Genomic DNA, 20,015 nt, shown 5'->3' with positions numbered 1-20,015 from the left:
TTATCCCCCCTTTTATCTCCAAATAAACATATTTATTTTCTATATCCATAACTCCGTTTCTGTTTTGCAAATAAGTTCATTAAGCAAGGGCTATTTTAATGCAGGTTATTGTTTTCATGAAGAAAGAGGCTAGGCCATCCCCAGGAAGTGAGGTGTGGGCCTTGAGGAAAGGAAGAAAGTTAATGAGGAAGAAGGCACAGCTACGTCTAAGGCTAATGAAGGACTGTTGAAAAGTGTGGAGGACCTGGCTGGGGATAGCGAGAAGAGTAGTTAGTGCTGTTATTTATCTGATTTCCTTCAGTGTTCAGTAGCTTAATGGAGCTTCCCTGGTGGCTCAGATGGTAAAGAATCTGCCTGCAATACAAGAGACCCAGGTTCAGTCACTGGGTAGGGAAGATCTCCTGGAGAAGAGAATGGCTACCCACTCCTGTATTCTTGCCTGGAGAATTCCATGGAAAGAGAAGCCTGGCAGACTACAGTCCATGGGATCCCAAAGAGCTGGACATGACTGAGCGACTAACACTTTCACTTTTCACTTAGTAGCTTAAATAGAAGAATGTAAAAAGCAGACAGCCAGCTTAATACAGGGATAAAATAATGTCCAAAAAGAAAAGAAAGGTACTAGTTTAAAGATTCCCAGAAAGATTTGGTAGAGGAAGGGCATCTAGAATTCCCACAGTCTGAACAGGAGAACTCAGGTGGTTGGAGAAGCAGAAAACCCCTGTTCTGTTAAAGGTTACTGAGGCTGGTGTGGCCTGGGGGAAATCTTTGTTACACATTTGTAAGGCAGCCTACAATCACATAAGCATTTTTGGCAACCACATCACAACTTGGGCTTATGTTGAATTCACTGTCGACCAAAAATCCCTAAATCTTTCACACGTGCTGCTCTTAAATCCTGTTTCCGCCATGTTGTACTTGTAAAATTAATTACTGTTTGGGGCCTAAATGTAGGGCTTTACATTTATGGTTATTAAATTTCATCTTGTTAGGTTTAGGCCATTGCGCCAACTCTTAGAGAATATTGGGTATCTTGACTCAGGTTTTCACACATTTCCCCCATAACTTTCAATGAGACAGAATCCAGAGGAATTCCTTACACACATTCAAAAGTGACAGATTTACCCTATGTCTTATTTTTTAGTTCACATCTTTGTTTTGTCTAAAAGGAACTTGGTCATATTTCTTTCTAACATCATAATTTGCCAAAGTGTTCTGGTTAGGATGTTTGTGCCTGCAAGGGTGGAACTCTGAATCAGCCTGGAATAAACAATAAGGACATTTATTTGTGCACAGAGGTAGGGAGGGCTCCAGGCACAGCACAACCAAGGCTCAGACTGTTCTGCTGTTTAGAGTTTACCTTCTCCGTGTCTTGTCCCCAGGCCAGTTTCCTTTGTGGATATAAGCTGGCTGCCAACAGCCATGGGGATAGCGTGCTTCCTTGTCTGTGTCCAAGAAAGAGGGTGGGAAGGGGAGAAAGTGTGAATAGAAGACTATTCTTTCAGTTTGACTAGGACAACCTCCTATATCACTTTTACAGTGACCAGCAATCCTGATGTGCTTGGAAGTGAGGGGAGTCCCAGGATGTGGGACTTTCAGTGCTAAAACCAGGAAAGTCCTGGGCAAGCAGGGACCGTTGGTCACCCTGGCACCTACACCTAGACCAGTGACCTCTGCCAGGATGAAACCTGACTTTGACTGGCTTAACCCAGTCAAAGCCCTTGGCAAAGGGCTTCCCTTGTGGCTCCTTGGTAAAGAATCTACCTACAGTGCGGGAGACCCGAGTTCAATCCCTGAGTAAGGAAGATCCCCCTAGAGAACGAAATAGCAACCCACTCCAGTATTCCTGCCTGGAGAATCCCATGGATAGAGGAGCCTGGTGAGCTACAGTCCATGGGGTCACCAGAAGTCAGATACAACTTAGGGACCAAACCATCACCAGAATTGGCAAAGGGATGGGAATACATGGTTGGTTTGCAGACATGTTTCTGAAAAGTGACTCTGGTCTATCGGATTCCACTGGATGCAGATTCCTTGGCACCAAACTCACTGATTCAGAATCTCTCAGCATGGAAATAGGAAATTGAATTTTTATCAAGCACTGCAGACAGTGCCCTACACAGCAATGCTTAGAGAAACACGGTTTAGACTTGATAGTACTCACTCCTGAAGCTTGGGTCAACACCCAAAATGGCAAGGCTGCTATACAATGGCTGGGGCTGGGGAGGATACTGGGGAGTCACAGTTCCTTGGTTTTCTTGTCAAGTAATCCTGTCTTCTAGAAGGGAAGGAAGATGCTTTGGGATTCCTTGTTCTTAACGAAATCATACTTCTTCCTGGTAATACCCAAGGACATTAGTAAGACTCCTTTCAGTAAGTGTTCACAAACCATGCTTGAGAATCATTTTTGCTTTTTTTCTTGGAATCAGTATAAAACTCTTAAGTAGCCAGCTTGCCTAATCCACGACCTTAAAAAAAATTTTTTGATAGAATAGTATTTCCTTGTATTTAGTTCCTATGGAAGTAGCATACATTTGAAGTTAAGTGGCATATATAAGAGATTGAGCTCTGGTCAGGAAGAGAAGCAGAGAATCTAAGCTTTTCATTTGCATATATTGATTTTGCATATATTTCTTAACTTCCTGAAGCTTATTATCTGCAAAATAAAATAAATATAGAACTTACCTCACTGGGCTGTTGAATTAAATGAGACAATGTTTATAAAGTTTGAGCACAGTGCTTGTCTCAAGTGGTCAGTAAATTTTGATAATTAATATCCTGCCTCTTCATTCTTTCATTATTTGAGATATTCTGAGGACTAAATAAGGCCAGGCACAGAGCTTGTCACTAAAGATCACAAAAATGAGGATCAGTCCCTGCTAGCAGGGAATTCACAGTATAGGCATTATAATGTAATGACACTGTAGTAGATTTATGTACTGGATATCAGGAGAAAACAGAGGAAGGAATGCTCAATTTAGAGGATGACCTGGGTCTTAAAGAATGATCAAGAATATTCTGGATGAATATGGGAAAAGGAGGAGAGAGGAATTCCAGACAAAGGATATAGCATGAACATTAATAAAAGCAGAGAACATGAAAGAGTAGAGCCCCTTTGTGAATGTAAGTGATTTTGAAAGCTGAAATGCAGCCTTCATGGGACTTCCCTGGTGGTCCAGTGGCTAAGACTCCACACTCGCAAAGCAGAAGGCCCAGGTTCGATCCCTGGTCAAGGAACTAGATCCCACATGCCACAACTAAACATCTCAAAAGCTGCAACTAAGACCCTGTGCGGCCAAATAAATAAAAAAAAAAAAAGCGGCGTTCTGGTCAGGAGCAGTGGTAGATGATGCATAGGAGGAAAGCGCTGATTCAGGGCTTTGGGCTTCTGTTCTACGGATGGAACAGAGTTTTAAACAAAGGAGTTAGTCATGTGGTTACCCTTGCGTTTTAGAAAAATCAGTCTAGGGACAGTGGATGAGGAGGTGGAGGATGGTGAGACAGGGAAATTTCAGAGCTTGCAACATTACTCCTAGTGAGAGTTGATAAATGTTAAAACAAGAGAAAGGTATTAGGAACAGAGTGGAAGGATGCAAACAAGAAAGGTAGGGTAGATACAAATGACAGGACTGAGTGACTGATTAGGCATCAGGTGGGGAAAAGGAAGATTTGAGGACAATTTCTGTTTCTGTCTTGCTGAACGGTGATGTCATTGTCCAGACAGGACTACAGGGGGCGCTGCTGGTGGTGAAAGAGTCAAGCTTTGAACCTATTGAATTTTAGTTCCACGGGAGACCTCCAGGTGGAGGTGCGCTAGATTGTCTGTGTCTGGGGAGTACGTTCTGGGCTGGAGAGATGGCTGGGGAATCAGCAGGGAATGATCTTCAGGCACTGGTATCTGTGGGTGACAAAAATTGCCTGATGATGCCTCAGCAAAGTATGTTGATTAGAAGGAGAGCGAGTACCTTCAGAGACTACCAGATTCCACAAAGCTCGTGAATGATTCGGCGATATAATCTGTATGTTCTACCAGGGTGCAAGTGAAGTCGCTCAGTTGTGTCCGACTCTTTGCGACCCCATGGACTGTAGACTACCAGGCTTCTCTGTCCATGGAATTTTCCAGGCAAGAATACTGGAGTGGGTTGGCATTTCCTTCTCCAGGAGATTTTCCCGACCCAGGGATTGAACCCGGGCCTCTTGCATTGTAGGCAGACGCTTTACCAATTAAACATGTTTAAGCTCTGTATTTTTCACACTACTCTTTCCAAGATTTCTTGCTGATCTGTCTAGTCCTTCATTTACTCCCCTTCAAGTAACTGAGATTTTTCTGTCAGTTTCCCCCCTCCCCCAAGAGGGTAAAAATATGATAATGTTCTAAATTTTTAAATTGCATTTTGTTTTCTAATTGACTGTCTAGTTTCTTTGGAATTTCGTATAGCTGTTTTCTTATGTTCCTGTCCAAAATTCAAACAATTCTAAATAGAAAACTTAAGAAAAACTAAGTTAAAATATAATGTTACTTCTGATGAAGAAATGGGGATGAGAAGAATAAAAGTGACACAGCTCTGAGAAATATATGCAGAAGAGAGAAAAATACTACAAAGTCTACGTCCAAGAACATTTTAAGAAAGTGAAATGGATGTGTTCACTGCAGCTGCCCTGGTATTTAAATGAGCTCTTGATAAAAGTGAAAGTGGAGAGTGAAAAAGTTGGCTTAAAGCTCAACATTCAGAAAACAAAGATCATGGCATCTGGTCCCATCACTTCATGCGAAACAGATGGGGAAACAGTGGAAACAGTGTCAGACTTTATTTTTTTGGGCTCCAAATTCACTGCAGATGGTGACTGCAGCCATGAAATTAAAAGACACTTACTCCTTGGAAGAAAGGTTATGACCAACCTAGATAGTATATTCAAAAGCAGAGACATTACTTTGCCGACTAAGGTCCGTCTAGTCAAGGCTATGGTTTTTCCAGTGGTCATGGATGGATGGGAGAGTTGGACTGTGAAGAAGGCTGAGCACCGAAGAATTGATGCTTTTGAACTGTGGTGTTGGAGAAGACTCTTGAGAGTCCCTTGGACTGCAAGGAGATCCAAGCAGTCCATTCTGAAGGAGATCAGCCCTGAGATTTCTTTGGAAGGAATGATGCTAAAGCTGAAACTCCAGTACTTTGGCCACCTCATGCGAAGAGTTGACTCATTGGAAAAGACTCTGATGCTGGGAGGGATTGGGGGCAGGAGGAGAAGGGGATGACAGGGGACGAGATGGCTGGATGGCATCACCGATTCGATGGACGTGAGTCTGAGTGAACTCTGGAAGTTGGTGATGGACAGGGAGGCCTGGTGTGCTGCGATTCATGGGGTCACAAAGAGTTGGACATGACTGAGTGACTGAACTGAACTGAAGGTAAATTCTTCAGTCTTTTCCCTCAGCAGTTAGAGAAGCAGTTTGGGAAAAATTAGAGAGGAAACCCCAGTCGTTTTGCGTGAGAAGAAAATGTATAAGAGTTTAGTGAAGTAAAAGACCTGCCAACTGCAAACTAGAAACCATTCCTGTAGCTATCCAGGAAGTAAAGAATGCCAGCTAATGGACGCCACCTAGTGGGAAACAAGAATTTCAGAACTTGAAGGTGACCAATGTGAGATTTATTCACCCTTTCAATAAAAATTCATTGAGGATCTGCTCTGTACCAGGCACATAAATAATTTCTAGGCATTATATAGTAATCATTTGCAGTTATGTCCATAAACCCAGAGGTCCAAGAGTTCCAACTTTATTTTTCTGTGACATAATTACTATCTATTTTAAACCTCCACTTCATTGGTGATGAAAACTTCAGTCTCAGTCACTTTAGCACCCCAACACCTTCTGCTCTGGTTGGGTCTGAGCTCTAAGCTTTAGTTGCCGTGGGGCCTCTGCACTGCTGTCTATCCAGTCTTCTTCTGAGATGGTTTTATTTCTGTGTGTTGTTTGGACATTAGCCCTTATAAGTCACTGCTGAAAAATCTGCTCTTGTTTCTGTGTGTAGGCTTTAGACCAATTAGGGGAAATTGATACTTAACAAAACAGGTATTTCCTCATTTACTTAGGGATTCTTTAATTTCTACTAGCAATGTTTTGTAATTTTCAGTGTGTAAGTTTTGCACATTATTACTAAATTTATTTAAGTATTTTATATTTTTGATGTGATTGAAACTTTAAATTTCAATGTCAAATTTTTCTTTGTTAGTACATAGATTATAATTGATTTATTTATTGATCTTGTGTCCTGCAACCTTGTCAAATTCATGTATTCTAGCAGTTTTTTTCTAGATGGCTTAAGGTTTGCTACATAGACAATCACGGTGCCCGTGAATAATGACAGTTTTGCTTCTTCCTTTCCACTTTATAGGCCACCTAGTTCTTTTTCTTACTTTATAATACAGGCTCAGACTTTGAGTATAATGTTGAATGTAAGGGTAGAGTGAATACCCTTGCCTTGTTCCCTATCTTACGGAAAAAAATATTCAAGCTTTCACCATTGAATATTATGTTAGATTAAGAAAGTTCCCTTTGGTTCTTAGTTTGGTGAGAATTTTAAATCAGAAATAGGCTTATAGTTTATAAATGCTTTTCCTGTTTCTATTACAATGATCATAAGATTTTTCTTTTTGGTTTCTTAATATTGGACACCCCCGGGAAAGATGCCAGAGGCCAAGCTATTTTTTTCTGTTTATATATGTATGCGATTCTCAGGTGGCTCAGACAGTAAAGAATCCATTCAGATAGAGGAGCCGGTGGGCTACAGTCCATGGGGTTGCAAAGAGCTGGACATGACTGAAAGACTGACACTTTCATGTCTTCATATATTGCTAAATTCCATTTGTTAATAATTTGTTGAAGACTTTTGCATCTATTTTCATGAAGGATATGGGTGTATAATGTTTTTAATTGTATGTTTATTAAGTTTTAAGATTAGGATAATGCAGGCCTTATGAAATGAGTTGAGAAGTATTTCCTCCTCTTTTGTTTTTCTGAGATTTTGTGTAGAACTGGTATTATCTACTTCTTAAATATTAGGTAGAATTCATCTGTGAAGGAATCTGAGACTGGAGGGTTTGTTGTGAGGTGAGATGGGGTGGGGAGAAGGATAGGAGAAGGAAGAGGGACTTTTAAGTGGGGAAGGAAGAGGGACTTTTAAGTTGTTACTCTGATATTTATTATCTATTGTGTAGCAACTGTTGATGTTAACATCTTCAGGCCCATTAAATTTTTTCAGATTGAGTTCCTTAACAATAGTACAGTAATTTCAGATTTTAAGTAATTTACTTTGGTCAACTCTTTTTTTTCCCCCTAATGTCTCATATTTATAGCCTTCCAAATGCCACCAAACTCAGTTCTGCCTTCAAATGAGTTCCTTTTGCCTGTAATTGAGAAACCATTAAGGTCTAAGAAGAACTTTCCCTTGCCAATTGACTTTTCTTTCCATGATGGTATTGATAGTTAGGATTCATCACTTTTCATTTTACCCAATGGGCATTTGAAGTATCTTATTGCAGCAGCATGATAAGAGTGTATGAGACTTATCAGTTCTGGAAAATTAATTTAATTTCTTGGTAAGTTGAATGCTGGCCCTTTTTTGCTCACTCTTCTTTCACTGTTGACCTCTTGCTAATTTTGACCCCTGTCTTTCACTATTTTGCTTTTTCTGCCCTTTATAAGTAAAACTTGGAATCTAGGCTGTTTCAAGATTTAGTTGCCTTGGATAAGAAGCTACTTAAAAAATAAATGCCTTTGAATCACTGAGACTTCTATTTTCCACCGTAATCTTGAGACTGGCTTTTTAAATATACTTTTCCACTACGATATCCTTCTCACCTTCCCCTCTCATATTTGTAAATACCTAAACAAAGGTCCGTCTAGTCAAGGCTATGGTTTTTCCAGTAGTCATGTACGGATGTGAGACTTGGACTATAAAGAAAGCTGAGTGCCGAAGAATTGATGCTTTTGAACTGTGGTGTTGGAAAAGACTCTTGAGAGTCCCTTGGACCGCAAAGAGGTCCAGCCAGTCCATCCTGAAGGAGTGTTCATTGGAAGGACTGATGTTGAAGCCGAAACTCCAATACTTTGGCCACCTGATGTGAAGAGCTGACTCATTTGAAAAGACCCTGATGCTGGGAAAGATTGAGGGCAGAGGAGAAGGTGACGACAAGGATGAGATGGCTGGATGGCATCAATGACTTGATGGACGTGAGTTTGGGTGAACTCTGGGAGTTGGTGATGGACAGGAAGGCCTGGTGTGCTGTGGTCCATAGGGTCACAAAAAGTCCGACATGACTGAGCGACTGAACTGAACTGAACTGAACTGAAACAACTCCAGGTAAAGTTGGAAACGATGGAACTAATGCCAAAGACAGAAAATTAAAGTAAGCCATGATCATGTGTTTACAAGTGAAGTTAAACACAATGAAAAAAAAATTAAGACCTTAAAGTTTCTGGAAGTTCATATTGGAATCTTTACATTGAAATATCCACCCACCAAGTCGTACTTCTTTAATCAATTCTAGCTTCTTCAGCCACCAGCATTCAAGACACATAAAAGCAATATATTATTAAGATATATTATTCTGGTTTTGTTTTATTACAAGTGTTGGAACATTTCTCTCCTCCAGTGTGAATCATAAATCTGCAGTTTCTGTACTTTATTATGGACTAAATAAGTACTGCAGGCTGACTTAGGAAATTAACCTCTAATGTAGCAATTTTTCCCATGAGAAATTACATTTGAAATAATAATCTGTCTTCATTCAACAGGATTCCTTGGTGGCTCTGTAGTAAAGAATCCACCTGCCGATGCAGGAGATGCAGGTCGATCCCTGGGTCAGGAAGATCCCCTGGAGAAGGACATGGCAACCACAAGGAGTCAGACATGACTCAGTGACTGAACAGCAACAGCCATTATTCTTGCCTGGAGAATTCTATGGACAGAAGAGCCCGACAAGCTACACTCCATTGGGTTTCAAAAGAGTAAAACACAACACCTGACTAAACAACAACAACAGCAACAGCAACTTCATTCAAAAACAGATTTCATAAGAATCTCAGCTACGTTTTTTAACACTCAGTTCAGTTCAGTTGCTCAGTCATGTCCAACTCTTTGTGACCCCATCGACTGCAGCATGCCAGGCTTCACTGTCCATCAGCAACACCCAGAGCGTACTTAAACTCATGTCCATTGATGATGGACATGAGTGATGCCATCCAACCATCTCATCCTCTGTCACTCCACTCTCCTCCCACTTTCAATCTTTCCCAGCATCAGGGTCTTTTCCAGTGTGTCAGTTATTCTCATCAGGTGGCCAAAGAGCTGGAATTCCAGCTTCAGCATCAGTCCTTCCAATGACTACTCAGGACTGATTTCCTTTAGGATGGACTGGTTGGATCTCTTTGCAGTCCAGGGGAGTCTTAACACTCTTCTCCAACACCACATTTCAAAAGCATCAATTCTTCAGTGCTTAGCTTTCTTTATAGTCCAACTCTCACATCCATACATGACTACTGGAAAAACCATAGCTTTGACTAGACAGACCTTTATAGGCAAAATAATGTCTCTGCTTTTTAATATGCTATCTAGATTGGTCATAACTTTTCTCCCAAGGAGTAAGCGTCTTTTAATTTCATGGCTGCAACCACCATCTGCAGTGATTTTGGAGCCCCCCAAAATCAAGTCTTTCACTGTTTCCATTATTTCCTCATCTATTTGCCATGAAGTGATGGAACTGGATACCATGATCTTAGTTTTCTGAATGTTGACTCTTAAGCCAACTTTTTCACTCTCCTCTTTCACTTTCATCAAGAGGCTCTTTAGTTCTTTGCTTTTTGCCATAAGGGTGGTGTCATTCGCATATCTGAGGTTATTGATATTTCTCCTGGCAATCTTGATTCTAGATAGTGATTCATCCAGTCTGGCATTTTGCATGATGTATTCTGCATATAAGTTAAATAAGCAGGGTGACAATATGCAGCATCAACGTACTCCTTTCCCGATTTGGAACCAGTCTGTTGTTCCATGTCCTGTTCTAACTGTTGCTTCTTGATTTGCATACACATTTCTCAGGAGGCAGGTCAGGTGGTCTGGTATTCCCGTGTCTTGAAGAATTTTCCATAGTTTGTTGTGATCCACACAATCAAAGGCTTTGGTGTAGTCAATAAAGCAGAAGTAGATGTTTTTCTAGAACTGTCTTGCTTTTTCAATGACCCAGTGGATATTGGAAATTTGATCTCTGGTTCCTCTGCCTTTTCTAAATCCAGCTTGGATATCTGGATGTTCACGGTTCACATACTATTGAAGCCTGGCTTGGAGAATTTTGAGCATTACTTTGCTAGCCTGTGAGATGAGTGCAATTGTGCAGTAGTTTGAACATTCTTTGGCACTGGCTTTCTTTGGGATTGGAATGAAAACTGACCTTTTCCAGTCCTGTGGCCACTGCTGAGTTTTCCAAATTTTCTGGCATATTGAGTGTGGCACTTTCACAGCATCATCTTTTAGGATTTGAAATAGCTCAGCTGCAATTTCATCAACTCCACTAGCTTTGTTCATAGTGATCCTTCCTAAGGCCCACTTGACTTTGAATTCCAGAATGTCTGGCTTAGGTGAGTGATCACACCATCATGGTTATCTGGGTCATGAAAATCTTTTTTGTATAGTTCTTCTGTGTATTCTTGCCACCTTTTCTTAATGTCTGCTGCTTCTGTTAGGTCCATACCATTTGTGTCCTTTATTGTGCTCGTCTTTGCATGAAATGTTCCCTTGATATCTCTAATTTTCTTGAAGAGTCCTCTAGTCTTTCCCATTCTATTGTTTCCCTTTATTTCTTTGCATTGATCACTGAGGAAGGCTTTCTTATTTCTCCTTGCTATTCTTTGGAACTCTGCTTTCACAGGCTTATATCTTTCCTTTTCTCCTTTGCCTTTAGCTTCTCTTCTTTTCTCAGCTATTTGTAAGGCCTCCTCAGACAACTGTTTTGGCTTTTTGCATTTCTTTTTGTTGGGGATGGTCTTGATCCCTGCCTCCTGTACAAAGTCACAATCTTTCGTCCATATTTCTTCACTCACTCTATCAGATCTCATCTCTTGAATCTATTTGTCACTTCCACTGTATAATCATAAGGGATTTGATTTAGGTCATACCTGAATGGTCTAGTGGTTTTCCCTACTTTCTTCATTTTAATTCTGAATTTGGCAATAAGGAGTTCATGATCTGAGCCACAGTCAGCTCCTGGTCTTCTTTTTGCTGACTGTATAGAGCTTCTCCATATTTGGCTGCAAAGATTATAATCAATATGATTTTGGTATTGACCATCTGGTGATGTCCACATGTAGAGTCTTCTTTTGTGTTGTTGGAAGAGGATGTCTGCTATGACCAGTGTGTTCTCTTGCCAAAACTCTGTTAGCCTTTGCCCTGATTCATTTTGTACTCCAAGGCCAAATTTACCTGTTACTCCAGGTGTCTCATGACTTCCTACTTTTGCATTCCAGTCCCCTATAATGAAAAGAACATATTTTTGGGGGTATTATTTCTAGGTCTTGTAGGTCTTTATAGAACAGTTCAATTTCAACTTCTTCAGCATTACTGGCCGGGGCATAGACTTGGATTACTGTGATACTGAATGGTTTGCCTTGGAAAGGAACAGAGATCATTCTGTCATTTTTGAGACTGCATCCTCGTATGGCGCACAGAAGGCAGGTGGCTGTGACAGCACACAGAGTGCGGCCAAGGGGAGCTATCCCATATCCGAGGTCAGGGGCGGTGGCCGGGAGAAGCAACCCCACATCCAAGGAGCGGTGGCTGCATGGGTGCAGGAGGGCCTAGAGGAGCTATTCCATGTTCAAGGTCAGGAGGGGTGGTGGTGAGGAGATACCCCTAGTCCAAGGTAAGAGATACCCAAGTAAGATGGTAGGTGTTGCACGAGGGCATTAGAGGGCAGACACACTGAAACCATAATCACAGAAAACTAGTCAATCTAATCACACTAGGACCACAGCCTTGTCTAACTCAATGAAACTAAGCCATGCCGTGTGGGGCCACCCAAGACAGACAAGTCATGGTGGAGAGGTCTGACAGAATGTGGTCCACTGGAGAAGGGAATTGCAAACCACTTCCGTATTCTTGCTGTGAGAACCCCATGAACAGTATGAAAAGGCCAAATGATAGGATATATAAAGAGGAATTCTCCAGGCCAGTAGGTGCCCAATATGCTACTGGAGATCAGTGGAGAAATAACTCCAGAAAGAATGAAGGGATGAAGCCAAAGCAAAAACAATACCCAGCTGTGATGTGACTGGTGATAGAAGCAAGGTCCAATGCTGTAAAGAGCAATATTGCATAGGAACCGGGAATGTCAGGTCCATGAATCAAGGCAAATTGGAAGTGGTCAAACAGAAGATAGCAAGAGTGAACATCGACATTCTAGGAATCAGCGAACTAAAATGGACTGGAATGGGTGAATTTAACTCAGATGACCATTATATCTACTACTGCAGGCAGGAATCCCTTAGAAGAAATGGAGTAGCCATCATGGTCAACAAAAGAGTCTGAAATGCAGTACTTGGATGAAATCTCAAAAATGACAGAATGATCTCTGTTTGTTTCCAAGGCAAACCATTCAATATCACAGTAATCCAAGTCTATGCCCCAACAAGTGATGCTGAAGAAGCTGAAGCTGAACGGTTCTTTGAAGATCTACAAAACCTTTTAGAACTAACACCCAAAAAAGATGTTCTTTTCATTATAGGGGAATGGAATGCAAAAATAGGAAGTCAAGAAACACCTGGAGTAACAGGCAAATTTGGCCTTGGAGTACAGAATGAATCAGGGCAAAGGTTAATAGAGTTTTGCAAAGAGAAAGAACTGGTCATAGCAAACACACTCTTCCAACAACACAAGAGAAGACTCTACACATGGACATCACCAGATGGTCAACACCGAAATCAGATTGATTATATTCTTTGCAGCCACAGATGGAGAAGCTCTATACAGTCAGCAAAAAGAAAACCAGGAACTGACTGTGGCTCAGATCATGAACTCCTTATTGCCAAATTCAGAATTAAAATGAAGAAAGTAGGGAAAACCACTAGGCCATTCATGTATGACCTAAATCAAATCCCTTATGATTATACAGTGGAAGTGAGAAATATATTTAAGGGACTAGATCTGATAGATAGAGTGCCTGATGAATTATGGATGGAAGTTTGTGACATTGTATAGGAGACAGGGATCAAGACCATCCCCATGGAAAAGAAATGCAAAAAAGCAAAATGGCTATCTGAGGAGGCTTACAAATAGCTGTGAAAAGAAGAGAAGTGAAAAGCAAAGTACCAAAGGAAAGATATAAGCATCCGAATGCAGAGTTCCAAAGAATAGCAAGAAGAGATAAGAAAGCCTTCCTCAGTGATCAATGCAAAGAAATAGAGGCAAACAACAGAATGGGAAAGACTAGAGATCTCTTCAAGAAAATTGACAATCTAGAGATACCAAGGGAACATTTCATGAAAAGATGGGCTCAATAAAGGACAGAAATGGTATGGACCTAACAGAAGCAGATGATATTAAGAAGAAGTGGCAAAAATACACAGAAGAACTGTACAAAAGATCTTCACGACCAAGATAATCACAATGGTGTGATCACTCAGCTAGAGCCAGAAATCTTGGAATGTGAAGTCAAGTGGGCCTTAGAAAGCATCACTAGGAACAAACCTTGTGGAGGTGATGGAATTCCAGTAGAGCTATTTCAAATCCTAAAAGATGATGCTGTGGAAGTGCTGCACTCAAAATGCCAGCAAATTTGGAAAACTCAGCAGTGACCACAGGACTGGAAAAGGTCAGTTTTCATTCCAACCCCAAAGAAAGGCAATGCCAAAGAATGTCCAAAGTACTGCACAATTGCACTCATCTCACACACTAGCAAAGTAATGCTCAAAATTCTCCAAGCCAGGCTTCAGCAGTACGTGAACCGTGAACTTCCAGATATTCAAGCTGGTTTTAGAAAAGGCAGAGGAACCAGAGATCAAATTGCCAACATCTGCTGGATCATGAAAAAAGCAAGACAGTTCTAGAAAAACAGCTATTTCTGCTTCATTGACTATGCGAAAGTCTTTGACTGTGTGGATCATGATAAACTGTGGAAAATCTGAAAGAGATGGGAATACCAGACCACCTGACCTGCCTCTTGAGAAACTTATATGCAGGTCAGGAAGCAACAGTTAGAACTGGACATGGAACAACAAACTGTTTCCAAATAGGAAAAGGAATACGTCAAGGCTATATACTGTCACCCTGCTTATTTAACTTATATGCAGAGTACATCATGAGAATAGCTGGGCTGGAAGAAGCACAAGCTGGAATCAAGTTTGCTGGGATAAATATCAATAACTTCAGATATGCAGATGACACCACCCTTATGGCAGAAAGTGAAGAAAAACTAAAAAGCCTCTTGATGAAAGTGAAAGAGGAGAGCGAAAAAGTTGGCCTAAAGCTCAACATTCAGAAAACGAAGATCATGGCATCCAGTCCCATCACTTCATGGGAAATAGATGTGGAAACAGTGGAAACAGTGTCAGACTTTATTTTCTGGGGCTCCAAAATCACTACAGATGGTGACTGCAGCCATGAAATTAAAAGACGCTACTCTTTGGAAGAAAAGTTATGACCAACCTAGATAGCATATTGAAAAGCAAAGACATTACTTTGCCAACAAAGGTCCGTCTAGTCAAGACTATCATTTTTCCAGTGGTCATGTATGGATGTGAGAGTTGAACTGTGAAGAAAGCTGAGCAGTGAAGAATTGATGCTTTTGAACTGTGGTGTTGGAGAAGACTCTTGAGAGTCCCTTGGACTGCAAGGAGATCCAACCAGTCCATTCTGAAGGAGATCAACCCTGGGATTTCTTTGGAAGGAATGATGCTAAAGCTGAAACTCCAGTACTTTGGCCACCTCATGTGAAGAATTGACTCATTGAAAAAGACACTGATGCTGGGAGAGATTGGGGGCAGGAGGAGAAGTGGACGACAGAAGATGAGATGGCTGGATGGCATCACTGACTTGATGTATGTGAGTCTGAGTGAACTCCGGGAGTTGGTGATGAAGGGAGGCTGGCGTGCTGCAATTCATGGGGTCGCAAAGAGTCAGACACGACTGAGCGATGAACTGACTGAACTGACTGACTGCATTTCAGACTCTTTTGTTGACTATGAGGGCTATTGCATTTCTTCTAAAAGGGATCTTGCCTACAGTAGTGGATATAATGGTATCTGAGTTAAATTCACCCACTTCAGTCCATTTTAGTTCACTGATTCCTAATATGTTGATGTTCATTCTTGCCATCTCCTGTGTGACCACTTCCAATTTGCTTTGATTCATGGACCTAACATTCCAGGTTCCTATGCCAAAGAATGTTCAAACTTCCACACAATTGCACTCATCTCACATGCTAGTAAAGTAATGGTCAAAATTCTCCAAGCTAGGCTTCAGCAGTACGTGAACCGTGAACTCCCTGACGTTCAGGCTGGTTTTAGAGAAGGTAGAGAAACCAGGGACCAAATTGCCAACATCTGCTGGATCATGGAAAAAGCAAGAGAGTTCCAGAAAAACATCTATTTCTGCTTTACTGACTATGCCAAAGCCTTTGACTGTTTGGATCCTAATAAACTGTGGAAAATTCTGAAAGAGATGGGAATACCAGGCAACCTGACCTGCCTTTTGAGAAATCTGTATGCAGGTCAGGAGGCAGCAGTTAGAACTGGACATGGAACAACAGACTGGTTCCAAATAGGAAAAGAAATACGTCAAGGCTGTATATTGTCACCCTGCTTATTTAACTTATATGCAGAGTACATCATGAGAAACGCTGGACTGGAAGAAACACAAGCTGGAATCAAGATTGTTGGGAGAAATATCAATAACCTCAGACATGCAGATGACACCACCCTTATGGCACAAAGTGAAGAGGAGCTAAAAAGCCTCTTGTTGAAAGTGAAAGAGGAGAGCGAAAAAGTTGGCCTAAAGCTCAACATTCAGAAAACGAAGATCATGGCATCCAGTCCCATCACTTCATGGGAAATAGATGGGGAAACAGTGGAAACAGTGTCAGACTATTTTTGGGGGGATCCAGAATCACTACAGATGGTGACTGCAGCCATGAAATTAAAAGACGCCTACTCCTTGGAAGAAAAGTTATGACCAACCTAGATAGCATATTCAAAAGCAGAGACATTACTTTGCCCGCTAAGGTCCATCTAGTCAAGGCCATGGTCATGTATGGATGTGAGAGTTGGACTGTGAAGAAACCTGAGCGCTGAAGAATTGATGCTTTTGAACTGTGGTGTTGGAGAAGACTCTTGAGAGTCTCTTGGACTGCAAGGAGATCCAACCAATCCATTCTGAAGGAGATCAGCCCTGAGATTTCTTTGGAAGGAATGATGCTAAAGCTGAAACTCCAGTACTTTGGCCACCTCATGTGAAGAGTTGACTCATTGGAAAAGACTCTGATGCTGGGAGGTATTGGGGGCAGGAGGAGAAGGAGACGACCGAGGATGTGATGGCTGGATGGCATCACGGACTCGATGGACGTGAGTCTGAGTGAACTCCGGGAGATGATGATGAACAGGGAGGCTTGGTGTGCTGCGATTCATGGGCTCGCAAAGAGTCAGACACGACTGAGCGACTGAACTGAACTGATGCGATATTGCTCTTTACAGCATCGGACTTACTGCTGTCACCAGCCACGTCCAAAACTGGTTGTTTTTTTTGCTTTGACTCCAGCTCTTCATTCTTTCTAAAGTCATTTCTACGCTGTTCTCCAGTAGCATATTGTGCACCTACTAACCTGAGGAGTCTATCTTTCAGTGTCCTATCTTTTTGCCTTTTCAAGCTGTTAATTGTGTTCTCAAGGCACGAAATCTGATGTGGTTTGCCATTCCTTTTCCAGTAGACCACATTTTGTCAAAACTCTCCACCATGACCCATCCGTCTTGGGTGGCCCTACGAGGGATGGCTCATAGTTTCATTGAGTTAGATATGGCTGTGGACCATGTGGTCAATTTGGTTAGTTTTCTGTGATTGTAGTTTTCATTCTGTCTGCCATCTGATGGATAAGGATAAGAGTCTTATGGAAGCTTCCTTTATTATCTTCATTTTTATATTACCTTATTACCTTTATTCCTTTACTAACACTAATTACTCACTTTTCATTCCTTCCTCACTCACTACAATCTAACTTCCATACCAATCCCTCCATAGACTGTCTACTCTAGCTGATGTTACTGAAGACCATGTACACTTATCAAAGCTCGTGACCTCTTTTCAATACTTATTTTCCTTGACTCATCTTTACTCTTGAGAATATTAGTTGCCTCTTTCTCTTAAGAATTTCTCTTTGTTTTTATGACACTTTTTCTTCTAGTTCTCTTAATATTCTATGACTGTTTTCTATTTGTGTTTCTGACTACTTTTCCCCCTTTCTGTCTCTTCAGCGCTAGGTTATTGGGTTTTTTTTATCCCTGCGTATATTCCTGCCCATCATCTGTTTGGGCAGTCTCATTCACTCTCACAAATTCAACTCTCTAGACTTGCACCCTTTATTTTCTTTTGAGTTCCAGTCTCATATTTCCAACACTGAAGTGTAACTTATCCTTTCCTTCTCTGTCTGTTAGTAGAGTCATTCACCATGAACTGAATTTCTCTTAGTCACTCAAGGATTAGTTTGGGCTATTCAAAGTTGGACTTGAAAGTGACTGCAATCAGTTCTAGGGCTGTTGAAGACCCACACAATGCCTTTTTGCAAATTAGACAAAGTCACTCCCTTACATGAAATACAATACTTCCTAAAACAATAGATAATAACTTCCATCATGCAATGATTTATTTATAATGAAACATTTTATATAACTCTATAGTGAGTAAGATGTAAATGATACTCCTTTCGCTATTGTGCTATCTTCTGTCAAGCAGTGTATGACCTACATAACTATACAGAGCAGAATAATATTTCATATCCTTATGGCTAAGAAACAAAAGACCAAGATGGTATTTATTATTCCTATGAGGCTATATCAAAATTTAAAAGATGTTCCAAGGAATCTTATGAATCCTGCTACTTTTTGTTGGTTTATGGGAAAAAATGATTAGTGATGTGAGTTGTTGGGAAGGACAAGCTTAAATAGATGATGTAATTATCTTAGAAATATGTTGCAGCAAGCAAGCAAACAAATGTCTTGCTGATAGAATCTCAGTATTGTTCCTTGAGTGATATCTTGAAATATGTGAGAAGTTCAGTGTCCAAACAAGTGCTAAGCATAAATCCTGAGAAAATATAGGTCATAATCTTCTGCTATATTCTGTAACAAATACCTGACATCTCAACTGTTTTGATTCCAGTGATTTGCTAAGCCTTTCAATAGTTTGAACTGGTGGTTCCAGATAGTCAATAAGCCATCGTGAAAACAGTACATGAAAACAGGCATCTAGAATGTTTTAGGGGAGGCAGAACTTATTATTCTTTGGGGATATTGGGAGTCTATAGCTTTTCTTTTTTTGAGCATTATTTAGTCATTTGGGAATAGTGTCTGAAAAAAGGTAATGGAGGCAATTCCTGGCAGAAGACTGCAGTGCTCAGTAGGGCAATCCCAAAAAAAGCATTGCGAAGGAAGTGCGTAGTGGTAGTTAAAAACATATTCATGTAAACTTCTGGATTACTTTCAGAAATACTCAGGAACAGTTTTGTAGGGGGTTATGTAATACATACATATATATTACATGATATATTAATATGTTACATATTTATTAGATCTACCAACGAATGAGACATAAGAAAGGCTAGTTATTTATTATATATGCACATTTATACATGTTAAATATACTTAACAAAATTAGATTGTACTATATCCTTCTTTTTCATTTCTTTTATCATAAGCATTTTGCCCATGTCAGTATATATATAATCTCAAAGTCATTATTTAAAAGTCTGTATAGTAGCTCATTTTGTCCCATAATGTAATTTATAATTCTATTTTTAATGTTTGCTTTTTTAATCTTTATAAATAACACAGAACACAAATAGAAGAATTATAAAATAATGTAAAATCCAGAAAAAGATTTATGTACAAAAAGTTAAATTATTTCCTTTGCACATATTTCTGAAGGGAGATTTTTAAGATGGTTGAATAAAAGCATTTCTGTGAGCCTTGGTATGTATTTTTAAATCGGTTTCCAGAAAGGTTATACAACTTCTTTTTGACAGATAATGTGATTGCTCTGTCAAGGGAAAATAGTAAGTGTAATGTAATTGGACATACACAAGGATTTGGAAAACACTTATTTCATCATTACAGAAAAGTTTGAGAAATGCAGAATATATAATTGTTCAGTAAAATGGATTTAATACATCCAGGGGTGTTAATCAAAGTAAAGATATGAGCTTTAGAAAGGGTTTCTTGAAGCTTGCCACTGGTCTCTCTTCTATATAGTATTTCTTTTAAAATCAATGATATAAATAAATATATAGAAAATCTTCTTAGAAAATTTAATGATCAAGAGTATTGACATCTAGGGAGCAATTGTTTGGTTAGACTTTGGAGGCACCAGAGCACAGTAGTTAGATTTGGAGTCCGACTGGGTTTCAAAGATCAGCTTTACCACTTGCTGACTCTCTAAATTTGGCCAAGTCACCTAACGTCTCTCAATCTCGTTACCTTTTTTTTTTTTTAATAAAAAGAACCTCATTTTTGGTGCATTTATAGGGTCACAGCAAAATTGAGAAAAAGGTATAGTGATTTTTCATATACTCCCTGTCCCCATATATGCATAGCCTCCCCCATTATCAACATTCCCCACCAGAGTCAAACATTTGTTACAATTGATGTACCTGCATTTTCATATCATAATTGCCCAAAGTCTATAGTTTACCTTGGGCTTCACTCTTGGTGTTATACACTCTATGAGTTTGGACAAATGTATAATGACATGTATCCATCATTATAG

General features: G+C 40.2%; 1 long non-coding RNA gene across 1 annotated transcript in view; it reads left to right on the top strand.

Annotated features, from left to right (window-relative positions):
- Positions 1 to 10,214, top strand: part of LOC138424259 (uncharacterized) — a 36,788-nt gene extending 26,574 nt beyond the window's left edge. Inside the window, exon 3 of the long non-coding RNA XR_011250714.1 lies at positions 8,795 to 10,214. This is a non-coding gene — a long non-coding RNA (uncharacterized lncRNA). The remainder of the gene's footprint in view (positions 1 to 8,794) is intronic.
- Positions 10,215 to 20,015: the final 9,801 nt, after the last annotated feature.

Source organism: Ovis canadensis, chromosome 1 (genome assembly GCF_042477335.2).
Source record: "Ovis canadensis isolate MfBH-ARS-UI-01 breed Bighorn chromosome 1, ARS-UI_OviCan_v2, whole genome shotgun sequence".
Classification (NCBI taxonomy): domain Eukaryota; kingdom Metazoa; phylum Chordata; class Mammalia; order Artiodactyla; family Bovidae; genus Ovis; species Ovis canadensis.
This window is presented reverse-complemented; position numbering and strand designations above follow the sequence as displayed.